The following is a 14,752-nucleotide window of genomic DNA, read 5'->3' as shown; positions in this document are numbered from 1 at the left end:
TGCATATTGGTGTAATGGGCGTTTATTCATATGTAGATTCCCGTGTAGCCAGCATGCAGATCAGCACCCCAGAGGACTGGCCACAACTCTTCACAGGTGATACGATTTCAAGACTTTCAAAATATTAAACTGTTTAAAATTCATATAACTTTTTATAAAACTTTCAAAGCTATGAAAATAAAAAAATTCTCTCTCACATTATCCCCTATTCCCACACGCAGAGTTAACCACTGTTAATAGTGCAGTGTATATCCTTCTAGACTTTTCTATGCTATGCTTTCATTTATGTCTATGGATACAAACACATAATTCTTGTATAAGCAGTTTTTGTATATGTATCTGTGTGTGCATGCACATATATGTGCAAATACCCACATATTTATATACATAGTTTTTCTAATATGCCATAATTTTATAAATACATCCTGAAGCTTGCTATCTTTCCACTTAATAAAATGCTCTATCATTTAAAATTTTCAGCACATATAGATCTACCAGGAAATAGTAATGCTTTGACTGCCATCAGTCACTTCTACTTGGGTTTGAAAGATGTTTCTTTTTATTTATTTATTTAAGGAAGTTTCTAAATGAAGATATCACTGTGTAAGAAAGGAAGGTAGGTGGGACACCTAGGTGGCTCAGCCAGTCAGGCCTCTGACCCTTGATTTCAGCTCAGGTCATGATCTCACTTGTGGTTTGTGGGATCAAGCCCCCCATAGGGCTCTGTCCTGGCAGCGTGGAGCCTGCTTGGGATTCCGTCTCTCTCTCTCTCTCTCTCTGCCCCTCCTCTTGTTCTCTCTCTCTCTCTCTCTCTCTCTCTCTCTCTCTCTCTCTCTCAAAATAAATGAATAAACATGAAGAAAAACAATTAAAAAAATAAAAGAAAGGAAGGTAAAGCAGACATTCCAGTTTTGTCCACTCCATTCCTTCCCACCTCCTTAAAACCGTCTGGCCAGAGATTAGAAAGATAAAGCTTACGTTGCCAGACTCCCCTGCCCCTTAGAAAACCAAATTACTTCGAGGAGACGTCTGTAGTATTTGGAAAGGAAAGATAAGACAGAGACTCTTTTTCTGTTTCTTCTTTCCTTCTTATGTTTCTGCAGTGAAGTGTGGTCAGGGGATTATAGTTTGCCTGCAGCTGTGACAGTTGAAGTCCCAGACTCTCAGAAAGTGAAGCATAAGAAACCTATTTATCAGGACGGGTCATAGCCGAGGTGACACGTTCCTGAAGCTACTGGTGTGGTGGTGGCTTCCTGACCTCAGATCATTACAGAGACTCTAGCCCCCGAGGCCCTGGGCTTGGGTCTGTGGCTTCCTGACCGCGGCCATGGCAGCAGCTCCTTAGGGAGTTCTGTACTGGAAGTTCTTCTGGAAACTCTGCCTGGATCCTTTCTGCTGTGTTGTCCATGGCTTTGTAAGCACCTACTTCCCTGCAGTGGATCCCTTTCTGTTTGAAATAGGATGGCCTTGACAACTACAATTCAACTGCTACTGAGTCAGAAAAGAAGGAGGAAGGACAAAGACAGGGAAATTCCACTTGCACATAATATCTCTGAATTATTCACATGCACTAATCATACATTAATAGAAATGAATCATTTCAATTCATTAATTGATAATGAAATGAATAATCACCAACAGAGGTTGACCTGAAACATTTATACTTGGCTTTTAATATTGCGTTAGGACTTCTAATTTAATATAGATGTTTCAGGCCCTGGAAGTTCACATTGCTGTTGGGAAATAAGGAAGTCACTCTGGGAATGTGTGACTTCCCCCTCTCCTAACCCTTCTCACTGAGCATCTCCCTGGATGCAGGTGACCAAAGTCACCTCAAACTCTAAGTGCTAAGCTCAGTGAGACTGTAGGTAAGTCTTCAACAAATGTGGTGTCCCAGTATCCCAGATGCCTTCCCAGCCAGCTCTGTCCTTTGGTTCCTTTGTTTATATACATATTTGTTTGTTTTTATTTTAGAAGGGAGTCAGTCCACACCAAAGCTTCTGGCTGCTTGAGAATATGTCAGATCTGGCCCACCTTTACCTCCATTTCTTCCAGCCCTGCCCAAAGCAGAAAAGGGGAAGAGAATTTGTTGGACCAAATGTGAAGATACTGGGAAGAGCGTTCTGTAGGGTATGTCAACACCTGTGCTACCTAGAATGGCTTGAAGTGCTTTCAAAAACCTCCTTGAATCCATTTAAAGCTTCTGCAGCTCTCTAAAAGAGTGTTTTCCTCCATTTTAACACATGTAAGCAAAAACAGTTTTCTAAAAGAGGAGCCATAGAAAGTTAATGGACTATAATAATGACAGAACTGTTCTCCATAAGTATTTTGCACACCCAGCATTCATTGTGAGTATCATTTCCAGAGAGAAAGGGAGAGAGCAAGAGAGAGCATGGCAAGAGAGAGACACTAAACCTTCTCTTTCCAGGGTGCTATACTTTGAGGTATAGAATTTTTGAGTACTTTGTTTCTGTACACTATTTTTTTTTAAATGTTTGTTTTTGAGAGAAAGAGAGAGAGCACAAGAAGGGTAGGGACAGAGAGAGAGGCAGAGTCTGAAGCAGGTTCCAGGCTCTGAGCTGTCAGCACAAAGCCCAACATGGGGCCTGAACCCACGAACTGTGAGATGATAAGCTGAGCCAAAGTTAGACTCTAGACCCACTGAGCCACCCAGGCACCCTCTGCACACTCTTTAAATTGGATACAGTGGCACCTGGGGGGCTCAGTTGCTTAGGCATCTTGTCTGAGACTGGAGGTGGAGTCTTCTCAGCCCTCCTCTGGACTGCCATGAAGATAGGAATGTAAATCTTTTAGTGGTTTTGCCTTTGATGTCACAACAGAGAAACCAACAGGGGAAGACAAAATAACAAGAAAAGTTGTTTTTGGCACCTTGGTCTCCAGGCTATGGCTTCTAATTTTTCCATGGGCATGCTAATTAAAATAGAAGCCCCCTGCCCCTGAAGACGGTGCCTCCAGACTACACGCGCTCTTTCCATGTGGGGCTTTAAATGTAGCCTCTGGCAGGTTCTAGTCTATAAAGACCTTTAGCTATTAAAAAGAAAACTATAAGCCCAAAATGGCCTCGCTTGTGCCAAGTCACCAAACCAGAATTTAATACCTAACATGACTGCAATTTTAACCTCTTCCAGAAATGTAGTCTTAACTGGCTGGTCAGGAATTTTCTGGTCAGCAACCAGAAACCAGGTCATGTTACATGGGCCCTCTCCATCCCCCAAAGGAAGATAAGGAAATCCATCTTATAAGACCCCTGACCTTCTCCCTAAGGGAATGTGACCTTGTCTTTTCTCTGCTCATAACTTCCTTGCCCCCTCCCCCAGCCATCTTCCTTTTTTTACAACTCCTTGGAACATCTGTCTACTTGCTTAATAAGATGTTGCCTGATTCCCAAATAATTGGATAATGCCTATTAGATGTTTAAATTTTTTCTTTAATGTTTATTCATTTTTTCAGAGAGAATGAGAGAGATAGTGCAAGCAGGGGAGGAGCAGAGAGAGAGGGAGACACAGAACCTGAAGCAGGCTCCAGGCCCTGAGTTGTCAGCACAGAGCCCGACATAGGGCTTGAAGCCACAAACCACAAGATCATGACCCGAGCTGAAGTCAGACACTTAACTGACTGAGCCACCTAGGTGCCACTACATTTTTAAACTCACTGAGTTGAACTGTGTTTCTTTAGCAAGTCTTAGATCTCTAGCCATGACAGGTACCAAATATTCCCAGTCGCTGCCTGTGTTTTGCATCAGAAATCCATTTCCTTTTATTTAGTTTCTATTGATCAGAGTATTTAAAAATAAGTCCTATAATTTAGAGCATATATTGGCACACTATGACTCCTAGGCCAAATCTGGCCACAGCTTATTTTCATACAATCTTCAAGCTAATGTGTGTGTATATGGGGGAAGGTGAGGCATGTGTATACCTGAATGATATATATATACCTAATATATAATATAGACCTAAAAGATATCACCTCATGTGCCACTTCCAATAATTTGGTTGTGGTTGTTTGCAATGCTGTATTAGGTTGTATTTTAGGCTTGACTTGAATGAAATCTGTGATGGATTAGTGATGTCTAGGCCCAGTTTTATCCCTGGAAAGGGCTTTCTATAGCAGCCCAAATCTGCTAAACTTTGCCTTCTGTGGGGTAAATGATCTTACAGAACCTCTCATCCCCCATTGCTCTGATGGTCTGTCTCCCCACAATGCCTGCAAGCAGCCTTCTAATGATTGCTTTGACTCTCCAACTACCTTAACCCTGGGAAAGAATTACCTTGGGTGGATACTCTGAATACTGAAAAGGCATCTCTTCTCTTCCAAATTAGTAAACTGGCATCATTCTGACAGACATACATTCTGAGTTTGTCATCAGAAGTGGAAGATGAACAAGTAGAATCATGGATGTCCACGCAAGAGGAACAGAACACAAGCTAATGTTGTCCATGCCAAGGGCCAAAAACTTCGGAGGTCCTGTCCAGGCAACCAGCCTGCCAACCCACCAGGCTGGCTTTCTCCCTTCCCCCATTGCTTGGTCATTACTTGGCCTCAGGACAAGGCTCAGTGAGTTGACATAGATCAGAACCAAGTTGGCTGCTGGTGGGAGGTTTCCTGACCCCCTCCTGCCATGTTCCCCTCTGTCACCCTACTGCCCAGCTTCAGACTCTCCATTCCCCAGGCTTGCCCACATATTATGCAGACTGGAAGAGCAGTGAATTCACTGAGCTGCAGGGAGCTCCACAGAGCTCTGGCCTCCTGGAGGACATTGACTTGGCTCCCCATTCCCCTTAGTAATAATTGAATGTCAGGATAACAGATGAAGGGCAGGGAGAATGAACCACAATCTCACTTTCAACAAGTGGAGGAAAAAGAGCTCTGGAAAGAAAGGAAGGCTTAAGATTTTGAGATTTCAAGCCTTTTTTTTTAATAGTTTATTGTCAAATTGGTTTCCATACAACACCCAGTGCTCTTCCCCACAAGTGCCCTCCTCCATTACCACCACCTCCCTCCCCTCTCCCCCTCCCCCTTCAACCCTCAGTTCATTTTCAGCATTCAATAGTCTCTCAAGTTTTGCGTCCCTCTTTCTCCCCAACTCTCTTTCCCTCTTCCCCTCCCCTTGGTCCTCCATTAGGTTTCTCCTGTTCTCCTGTTAGACCTATGAGTGCAAACATATGGTATCTGTCCTTTTCCACCTGACTTATTTCACTTAGCATGACACCCTTGAGGTCCACCCACTTTCCTACAAATGGCCAGATTTCTTTCTTTCTCATTGCCATATAATATTCCATTGTGTATATATATACCACATCTTCTTGATCCATTCATCAGGTGATGGATATTTAGGCCCTTTCCATGTTTTGGCTATTGTTGACAGTGCTGCTACGAACATTGGGGTACATGTGCTCCTATGCATCAGCACTTCTGTATCCCTTGGGTAAATCCCTAGCAGGGCTACTGCTGGGTCATAAGGGAGTTCTGTGGATAGTTTTTTGAGGAACCTCCACACTGTTTTCCAGAGCGGCTGCACCAGTTTACATTCCCACCAACAGTGTAGGAGGGTGCTCGTCTCTCCACACCCTCACCAGCATCCATAGTCTCTTGATTTGTTCATTTTAGCCACTCTGACTGGCTTGGGGTGGTATCTCAGTGTGGCTTTGATTTGTGGTTTCCTGATGATGAGTGATGTTGAGCATCATTTCATGTGCCTGTAGGCCATCTGGATGTCCTCTTTGGAGAAGTGTCTGTTTATGTCTTCTGTCCATTTCTTCACTGGGTTATTTGTTTTTTGGGTGTGGAGTTTGGTGAGTTCCTTGTAGATTTTGGATACTAGCCCTTTATCTGATATGTCATTTGCAACTATCTTTTCCCATTCTGTCGGTTGTCTGTTAGGTTTTTTTATTGTTTCTTTGCCTTGCAGAAGCTTTTTGTCTTGATGAGGTCCCAGTAGTTCATTTTTGCTTTCATCTCCCTTGCCTTTGGGGATGTGTCAAGTAGGAAATTGCTGCAGTTGAGGTCAAGGAGGTTTAAAGTTTTAGGTTAGTTTGGTGTCTACTCTTCTCAACTGTTTGCAGAAAATGCAAGTACAGCCTAATTTCTCAACTCTGGTTCCTAAAAATTCTCTTTATGGGAATTGATGTACACCCATCCAAGGATAGGCTTCCATGACTGACCATCGGAAACAGGAGAGAATCTCAGATAGAGACTGAAGCATCTGCTTAGATGGATATTCACCATTATGATTCTAAGTAAGTCATCTTGACTTGTCTACAAGTTCTAAAATATTTGTCCTACCCATTTTGATCTTCCTATCATCCATCTCCTTCCAGATAAAATATCTTTTTTATAACTTTTATTTTTTTTAGGAAAATCACTCTTTTCCAACTCTTGGCTCAGAAGTTTAGGTGAAAATGACCCCTGCTCACCCCTGGGCTTTGCCACCTTAGTAGTCAGATGATCCAGCACTGGCCGATCAGTGTGTTCTATGGATCTTCCAAGAAGTTGTATAGAAGGAAAACATTTTCTTCCACCCTCTTAGGATCCTTGGCTGGCTCTAAATGTGAAACTAATAACAATTAAGTAGAGACAGCATGCATATTTTATTAAATTTTTACATATACTTGGGAGCCTTCACAAGAAAATGAAGATCCAGAGAAGTGACTTGAGCAGGAAACTCTTGTACCCTGGAGATGAAGACACAATAAATCGGTGACGAATTGACAAGACAAAGAGATTTGGGTTGGGGCAATAAATGGTGAAGAAGTAACTCAGAAGATAAGAATGAATTTAACAAGTCTGTTTGCAGATTCCTTGGGCGCCATATCTGGGCTGATAAGTCTGTCTCCAGTAAGAGCCGAATTTATTTCCTGCCTTTAGGAATAAAGGGGATGGTTTTTCTGGGTTTACTGCTTCTTAATTGCTTTCAACTCAAACTAATTTTTATGTCAAAGAGGCATAATTTGAGGTGGCATTTTCTTATTTCCTTCAAAGTTGTTCCATCAATGGGAACAGGACCGAAGGTAAGCCTAATTACTTTATTCTGGGACTCTCCCTGGACCACTTGGAAAAGAGAAGCCCCATTTCCTATGGAATTGCTAGCTTTAAAAAGGATGTAAGTCTGAAGATGTTGTGATTAACCTGATAATTGTGTAAATATGGAGGAAAGCAGAAATGTGCCATGAAGAAAAGGAAAGATGAGCTGCGATGATGTGATTTGAGCTTCTGAGTCCAGCCGTGCCTGTGGGAAAATTAATAAAACTTCACTACAATGGAGTAGGTAGGCCTGATGGAGGAGAGCTTGCACCCTACCATTCAACATCAGTTACAGACCCAGATAGAGAGATAGGTACCTGGAATTCTCTACTAGAAAAATTCTATACTTTACAACGCCAGGAGGAGAAAGAAAGATTTTCTCCTTGCCTGGCAACAGTTAAAACTCCTAGCTTTCAGCGTCGTTTATAAGGACCCCTCCTGACTCCCTCCTTTTGTCTGCAGAAGCGTGTTCCTCCCTTTTGTTCTCTGGACTTGCCTGTAGTTTTTCCATAGCTTGCTTCTCCCAAATTGCAATTCTCTGCTATTCTGGAATAAACCCACTTGGCTGGTATAATAGCTATGATAGCTGGCTTTTAAAAAGTGTTATTTATATGGGAGAGTGGGGGGAGAGAGCATGTGCACCAACAGGGGAGGGGCAGAGAGAAGTGGAGAGAGAATCCCTATCTTATGGGACTTGATCTCACGACCATGAGATCACAACCTGAGCCAAATTCAAGAGCTTCATGCTTAACCACTCAGCCACTCAGACGCCCCTGGTTTATTTTTAAGGTTAATACCTCTGCCATCAGACTCTTCTGTTATGTGAGTCAACGAGCTCCTTTTTGCTCAATCTCTTTTGAGATAAAGGGCTTTCATCTATAAATAAGAAAGGCTACTGAAGTCAAGAGGGGATGTCAGCTTTACCTTCGATTTTGTCTCTCTATTACTCATCCTCTGCTTCCCCATCAGGGTCCCAGCAGCTCTGCCATGGTCTGCTTTTCAGGAGCTCCTAGCGATCTTTGTTTCTGCTTGTTTTTGTTTGCTTTTTTAAGTTCTTGTATGGAAATAATACATGGCTTACAGATAGTTTGCAAAATTTGTACAAAGAACTTCTGCACACCCTTCACCCAAATTCTCCAAACATTAACATCTCAATACATCACAGATGAAGCATTCCTACCAGGAAATTAACACTGGTACAATACCGTTAACTAACCTGCAGACCTTATTCAAATGTCACCATCTGTTGTGCTGATATCCTGTTTCTGGACCAAGTTCAGATGTGGGATCACAAGTTGCAGTTAGCTGTCTAACTAACTGGCTGAAGGCTGTATTTGGCCCCCGAGCTATAGGACCCCAGGTGTAGAGGGAAGCTTGGAAAACACGTCAGTTAATGTCATGCCTGTGATTCAAGCCTCCTTCCCCTGCTGCCCTACTCTTAGATATTCCACCTCACGAAGAGAAAAAGCTGGAGTCCTCTATCAGTCAAGGTTTTCTAGAGAGCAAAATCTCAGAACGAGGAGGATGGAGATTTATTTTAAGAAATTGGCTCATGTGATTACAGAGGCTGGCAAGTTCAATATCCGCAGGGTGGACCCTCATGCTGGAGACCCATGGAAGGGCCAATGCAGAAGTTCAAGTCCAAAGGCCATTTCCTGGCAGATTTTCCCCTTTGCTCAGGGAAGCCAGTCTTTTGTTCACCTAATTTAATGAAAATCACCTCCATCGTGAGGAGCAGTCTGCTTTACTCAAACCGCAGCAATTTCAATGTAAATCTTATTTTAAAATACCCTATAGAAACATCCAGAATAGTGTTTGTCCAAATATCTGGCCACTGTGGCCCAGCCAAGTTGATACATAGAGTTAACTATCACAAGTCCTTAGCAAAGCCAGAGGGCTCCCTGTGACCAGGCCTCAGTTTCCAAGCCTGCTTTCTACCACTTTCCTACTTGATCATGGCGCTGAGTTTAGACTAGTGGTTGTCAAACTTACCTGTGCTGCAGAATCACCTGGAGGGTTTTTAATAAAGCTTTCTGAGCTCCAGAGTTTCCAATTCAGTAAGTCTGAGGGAGAGCCCAGGAATTTGTCATTCTAAACATTTCCCAGGTGCTAAGGACCACTGCTCAAGACATAACTGATCTTTTTGATATTTCTCAACAAATACAGCATTCTTGCAATCCAAAGCCTTCATACTGGATGTTCTTTCTGCCCCCCAAAAATGTATTTGCATGCAACTGGGTATTGATAAATACTTAATAACTGGCTGAAAAAAGTCCTGATTTATAGCAGTTGCTGATCCTCCCACCAGGGCTGATTTTTTTTAAGTTTATTTATTTTGAGAGAGAGAGAATGAACAGTGGAGGGGCATTCAGAGAGAATTCCACTGTCAGTGTGAAGCCTGACAAAGGGGCTCAAACCCACGAACTTTGAGATCATGACCTGGGCCAAACCCAAGGGATGCTTAACCAACTGAGCCACCCACGTGCCCACACCATGGTTAATTTTAAGCTCCCAAAGCAATTTCATTGAATGTGGAGTTAAGATGTGTCCCATCAGTTCTTGGGAGCCAGTGTGAGCTGACTCCATGCACCAGTGTTTGGGTGACTTCTTCATGTCTCTGCTCAATGTCACCTCCTCTGAGAACATTTCCCTGATCACCAGATAAAATAGTACAAGCATGCCCCAAATCTTTCTTCTTGCCTTATTTTACTTCATCTCATTTATTTCCACTTATGATGGATTTTTATTTTTAAGTTTTTGCTGTCATACTTTGTAATAATTTGTCATCATTATGACTACTAAATCATAATCTTTTAAGAAACGAGGATTTAGTTTCATTCTGTGCTGTCTCCTCAGTATGTAGAAGGATGGCTTGAACAGAAAAGGTGATCCATGACTATTTGTTGAATGTATGAATACATGAATTTATGTATATGTTTGTGGTCTGTTTCTCCCCCACACCCTACTGACAGGTAATTCCACAAGAGTGAGGACTTCTTTGTGTCCTTATCCATTTGCGGCAAATACAAACTAGGTAGCTTTTGAATGATTTAATCCACCAAGCTGTGGTGAGAATAACATGAGAAAGTGTATTTAAAAGTGGTGAGAGGGGCACCTGGGTGGCTCAGTCAGTTAACTCTCCCACCCTTAATTTTGGCTCAGGTCATAATCACATGGCTTGGGAGACTGAGCCTGCATCGGGCTCCACTCTAGGCATGGAGCCTGCTTGAGCTTCTCTCTATTTCTCTCTCTCTCTCTCTCTCTCTCTCTTTCCTCTCTCTCTCTCTCTCTCTCTCTCTCTCTTTCCTCTCTCTCTCTCTCTCTCTCTCTCTCTCTCTCTCTTTCTGCTCCTCCCCTGCTTGTAGTCTCTTTCTTAAAACAAGCGATAAGAAAGTGGGAAATTTCGATACAAATGTAAATAGAGCTTTACACTTATCTGGTCTCTAAACGTGTATGGAAAAGCTCTGGCCCCGTTTGGGAGAGAATAGAAACAGATAAGATCTTGAAATAACTTTCCCATTTAGAATCCCATTAACCAGGGGAAGAAATGAATACTTCAGGTCAAATCTTTGTCTCTGGGTCTGCTCCTGGGAGAACCCAAGTTGGCACCTGGCTTAGGGCTTATGATCACCTGTTTTGGTGGTGGTTTTGAGGAGCTTACAGTTGGGACAACTAAGACCCTCGCAGACATTTTGAGAGCACAAAACTAATGAAGATAAATGCCTCCAGAAAAGTTCATGTAGTCAATATCCGTAGGGAAACCCAGTCCATGAGGACAGAACTTCACAAAGTGTTCCAAGAATCAAGAGTAGATACCCAGTTCCCTCTACCCCAGTATGACTTGCCTTGTCAGACAGTGTCCCTGAAAAGGCATAGCTGTGCAGGGAAACTGGTGGGTGTCAGCCCAAGAAATATGGGCAGCTCATCTGCATATCTTTTAGTGACCTTCTGGAATGACAGTCAAGCCACCAATGCTTCCCTGTTTGCAAATGATAGAGATCTCATTTCTGAGGACGGCAGGATTGATGTGGCAGCCGCAGTGCCATTAGACCTGGAAGATGCTCTGTTCTCATTACTGTCTCCTGGCAACATAGTACCAGATGCCGCCATGAATATTAACGACCCTCATTCATGTAACCTTTAGCGCCTTCCGCCAACGTTTGCAGGCTGCAGCCAGGGACTGCTATCTGCTTCCACGGTCTCCATCTCAACAAATCTTTGCTGCTTCTCTTCCCGCTTGAGAAAAGAATTATTACTGAGATTTTTATCTAAGGAGAAGATTTCTGCTCCCCTATGGAGACGTTCATTTTCCACGCCATATCCCATTTTCTAAGAAAGATAATGGCACTCCCATTCTGCTAGAGCTTGTCTGTGATCACTTCCGTTGACTTTATCTGCTGGTTGGAATACATAATTTGTCTAACACCTTTGCTTCTGGGGAGAGGGGGGCAGGTAAAAAATAAACATGGAAAAAAATAACATGGAATTGAGGAAAGGGGGGAATCAAATAGTAAGAAAATGTCAATGAGTTTTATAGTTCTTATCAGTTCAACTGAGAAACTTCAACTTCAGAGCTGTCATAATGTGTGTAATAGCTGTGGTCCCTCCAGGCACCCCCATCTGACTTCCTTTGGCTTTTCACGTTAAGAGGCAAACCCTTGAGTGGTACTTGGGTGGCTCAGTCCATTGAGCGTCAGACTTGGGCTCAGGTCATGATCTCACATTTTGTGGGTTCAAGCCCCATGTCAGGCTCTGTGCTGACAGCTCAGAGCCTGGAGCCTGCTTCAGAATCTGTCTCCCTCTCTCTCTGCCCCTCCCCCACTCTCTCTGTGTCTCTTTCTCTCAAAAATAAATAAAAACAATAAAATTTTTTTAAAAAAGAGGCAAAGCCTTGAGGAGGTGGGGTGTCTCAGATTGCTAAGACCATTGGACTGTCTCCCTGCTTTGAGCTATTTGCTTTATTTCCTTAGACCTCCAGAGGTTGTTCTGAAAGTAATTCAAGGCACTGCAGTGAGTAGAATTTTCTCTTTTCCCTCCCTTTTCCTTTCCTTCTCTAATATTGAGTGTACAGTGTAATTAGGTTTTAGAATACAAATTTTAGAGGGATGGAGGCCAGTGAGTAGCTCCTGGAACCCTGGGCATATTGTTTCACCTCACTCAGCCTTAGTTTCATACCTGTAAAATGTAGCTAAAAGGCACCAAACTCCCCAGGTTGTCAGTAATTTAAATGACATAAGGTATGTGAAATGCTTAGCCCAGTGCCTGGTAATAGTAAGGATTCCATCAACGTCAGTCCAGTGTGGTAGATGAAATAGATCTCCTGGTGTCAACACCACTCAAAATGATTTTAGAATTGACCATGTGACTTGCTTTCACCAATTCCCTCTGGGAATGCTGTCAGTACCATAGGAGCCCAGTCTAGCTTCCTGGAGAATGAAGGACCATGTGGAGAGGGATGGCCAGCCAACCCTGAAGCGGAATGCAGCTGCATGAAGGAGCCCAAGCTTAGGGCAGAAAAACCACAAAGACAGTTATGGGATTTTGAGAAAAAATTTTTTCTAAGTAAGTCATTAAGCTTTAGAATCATTTGTTATGCAGCAAAGGCTAATTGATACACTTAATGGTTGGGGTTTTTCATAACTATTGTCTTACTTAAACCACACAATAATCCCATGAATTGGGTGATATTATCTCCCACTTTATTTTTTTTAAATTTTTTAAATGTTTATTTTTGAGAGACAGAGTATGAGTGGGGGAGGAACAGAGAGAGAAAGGGAGACACAGAGTCTGAAGCAGGGTCCAGGCTCTGAACTGTCAGGAGAGAGCCAAATGCAGGACTCAAACTCATAAGCCATGAGATCATGACCTGAGCCTAAGTTGTATGCTTAACTGACTGAGCCACCCAGGTGCCCCTATCTTCCATTTTTGGTGATGAAGTGAAGGTTCAAGGGCATCAGGTAGATGATGACTTAATTGTCCAGATCGTGAAGATCACTGCTGAGGTACAAGCATATTTAAACACTGCTCTTAGGTGAGACTAAGTCTTTCCACCTACATGGAGTCTTACGTTGGATCTCTTGGTATTTTTAGCCTTTCTAACATACAGTCAAGAAAGCATGATTGAACTGAGGAAGAGAGTTTACAATCCAGACCAACTCTCCTCTCCTGTCCTAACGCAGGAGGCTGGCAATAGTTTCCTGCCTGACATTCCTGGTCCCTGCTGATAGTTCTGCACATGCATTAGTGTCACCTCCTCATTTGACAGAGGGATGGAAGCTCCTGGAAGCTCCTGTTTCTGAAAGCTTAGATGCAAAACAACATTTTAGATGCAGGGCATCTTTCTGAGATGCTCTCAACCCTCACTCTGACTTTGTCTCTCAGTGGAATAAGTTACTACACATCCAAAATGGTTCCTGAGTTTTCCTTATTAGAAACAAATCCTTTAGGTTAAACTTTGTAGTCTTTAAAAGTCTCCCAGAAAATTCAAATATCCCCCAAAGGACAATGCATAAATCCAGGTAATTCCTCACTGTGAAACAAAACATGTAACAGACGTATATTTGTGGGTAGTCAATGTTGATGCATTGATCTAGAGCAGCGCTGTCCTACAGACATGTAAAGTGATGGGGCATCTGGGTGGCTCAGTCGGGTAAGCGTACGACCTCAGCTCAGGTCATGATCTCGCGGTTTGAGAGTTTGAGCCCCGCGTTGGGCTCTGTGCTGACAGCTCAGTGCCACTGGAGCCTGCTTCGGATTCTGTGTCTCCCTCTCTTTCTGTCCCTCCCCTGCTCTCTCTCTCTCAAAAATTAAATAAATACTAAAAAAATTAAAAAACAAAGAAATATACAATAAGCCATAGATGTAATTTAAAATGTTCTAGCAGCTACATTAAAAAGTGTAGGAAACAGGTGGAATGAATTTAAATTTTATCTAACCCAATCCAAACTCTTTATTTCAATGTATATTGATATTAAAATTTTATTAATAAGATATTTTACATTATTTTTTCTTACCAAGTTTTTGCAATCTTATATGTGTTTTAGACTTATAACACCTGCTGATTCTGTCCCACTGCATTTCCAGTGCTCAGTAGCCACACAAGGCTAGTGACTACTGTGTTGACAGCCCAGGAGTAGACTGGATTGTAAAGTAGAGTCACTAAGTTGACCTCATGGAATGCTGTGCACACTAAACATGGTCACATGTGGAACTTCTTGCTTGGGATTCTCTCTCTCCATCTCTCTCTGCCCCTAGCTTGCTCGCACACGAGCTCTCCTCAAAATAAATAACTATTTAAAAAATTTTTAAGAAAGTGGCACCTGGATGACTCAGTCAGTTAAGTGTCCAGCTCTTGATTTTGGCTCAGGTCGTGCTCTCATAGGTGTAGGATCAAGTTCCGCATTGGGCTCCACACTAACAGCACAGAGCCTACTTGGAATTCTTTCTCTCCCTCTCTGTCTGCCCCTCCCCTATTCTCTCTCTCTTTCTTTCTCTCCCGCTCTCTCCCACTCTCTCTCCCTCTCTCATAAAAAAAAAAGGTGATTTTTATTAAATAAAGCACGGGGCCAGGACCGTGGCAGAGAGAACTGCACTGGGGTTGTGAGGAATGACTGGTTACACACTACGGAGTTGGGGGAGGTACAGGGGAGGGCTCCAGAAGGGGTTTCATATGCTAGAGAGAACAGAGAAGATACCGGAGGCCCAGCTG

This window comes from Suricata suricatta, chromosome 12 (genome assembly GCF_006229205.1).
Source record: "Suricata suricatta isolate VVHF042 chromosome 12, meerkat_22Aug2017_6uvM2_HiC, whole genome shotgun sequence".
In the NCBI taxonomy this organism is placed as follows: Eukaryota; Metazoa; Chordata; class Mammalia; order Carnivora; family Herpestidae; genus Suricata; species Suricata suricatta.
The sequence above is the reverse complement of the archived record's forward strand: the minus strand, read 5'-3'. Positions refer to the sequence as shown.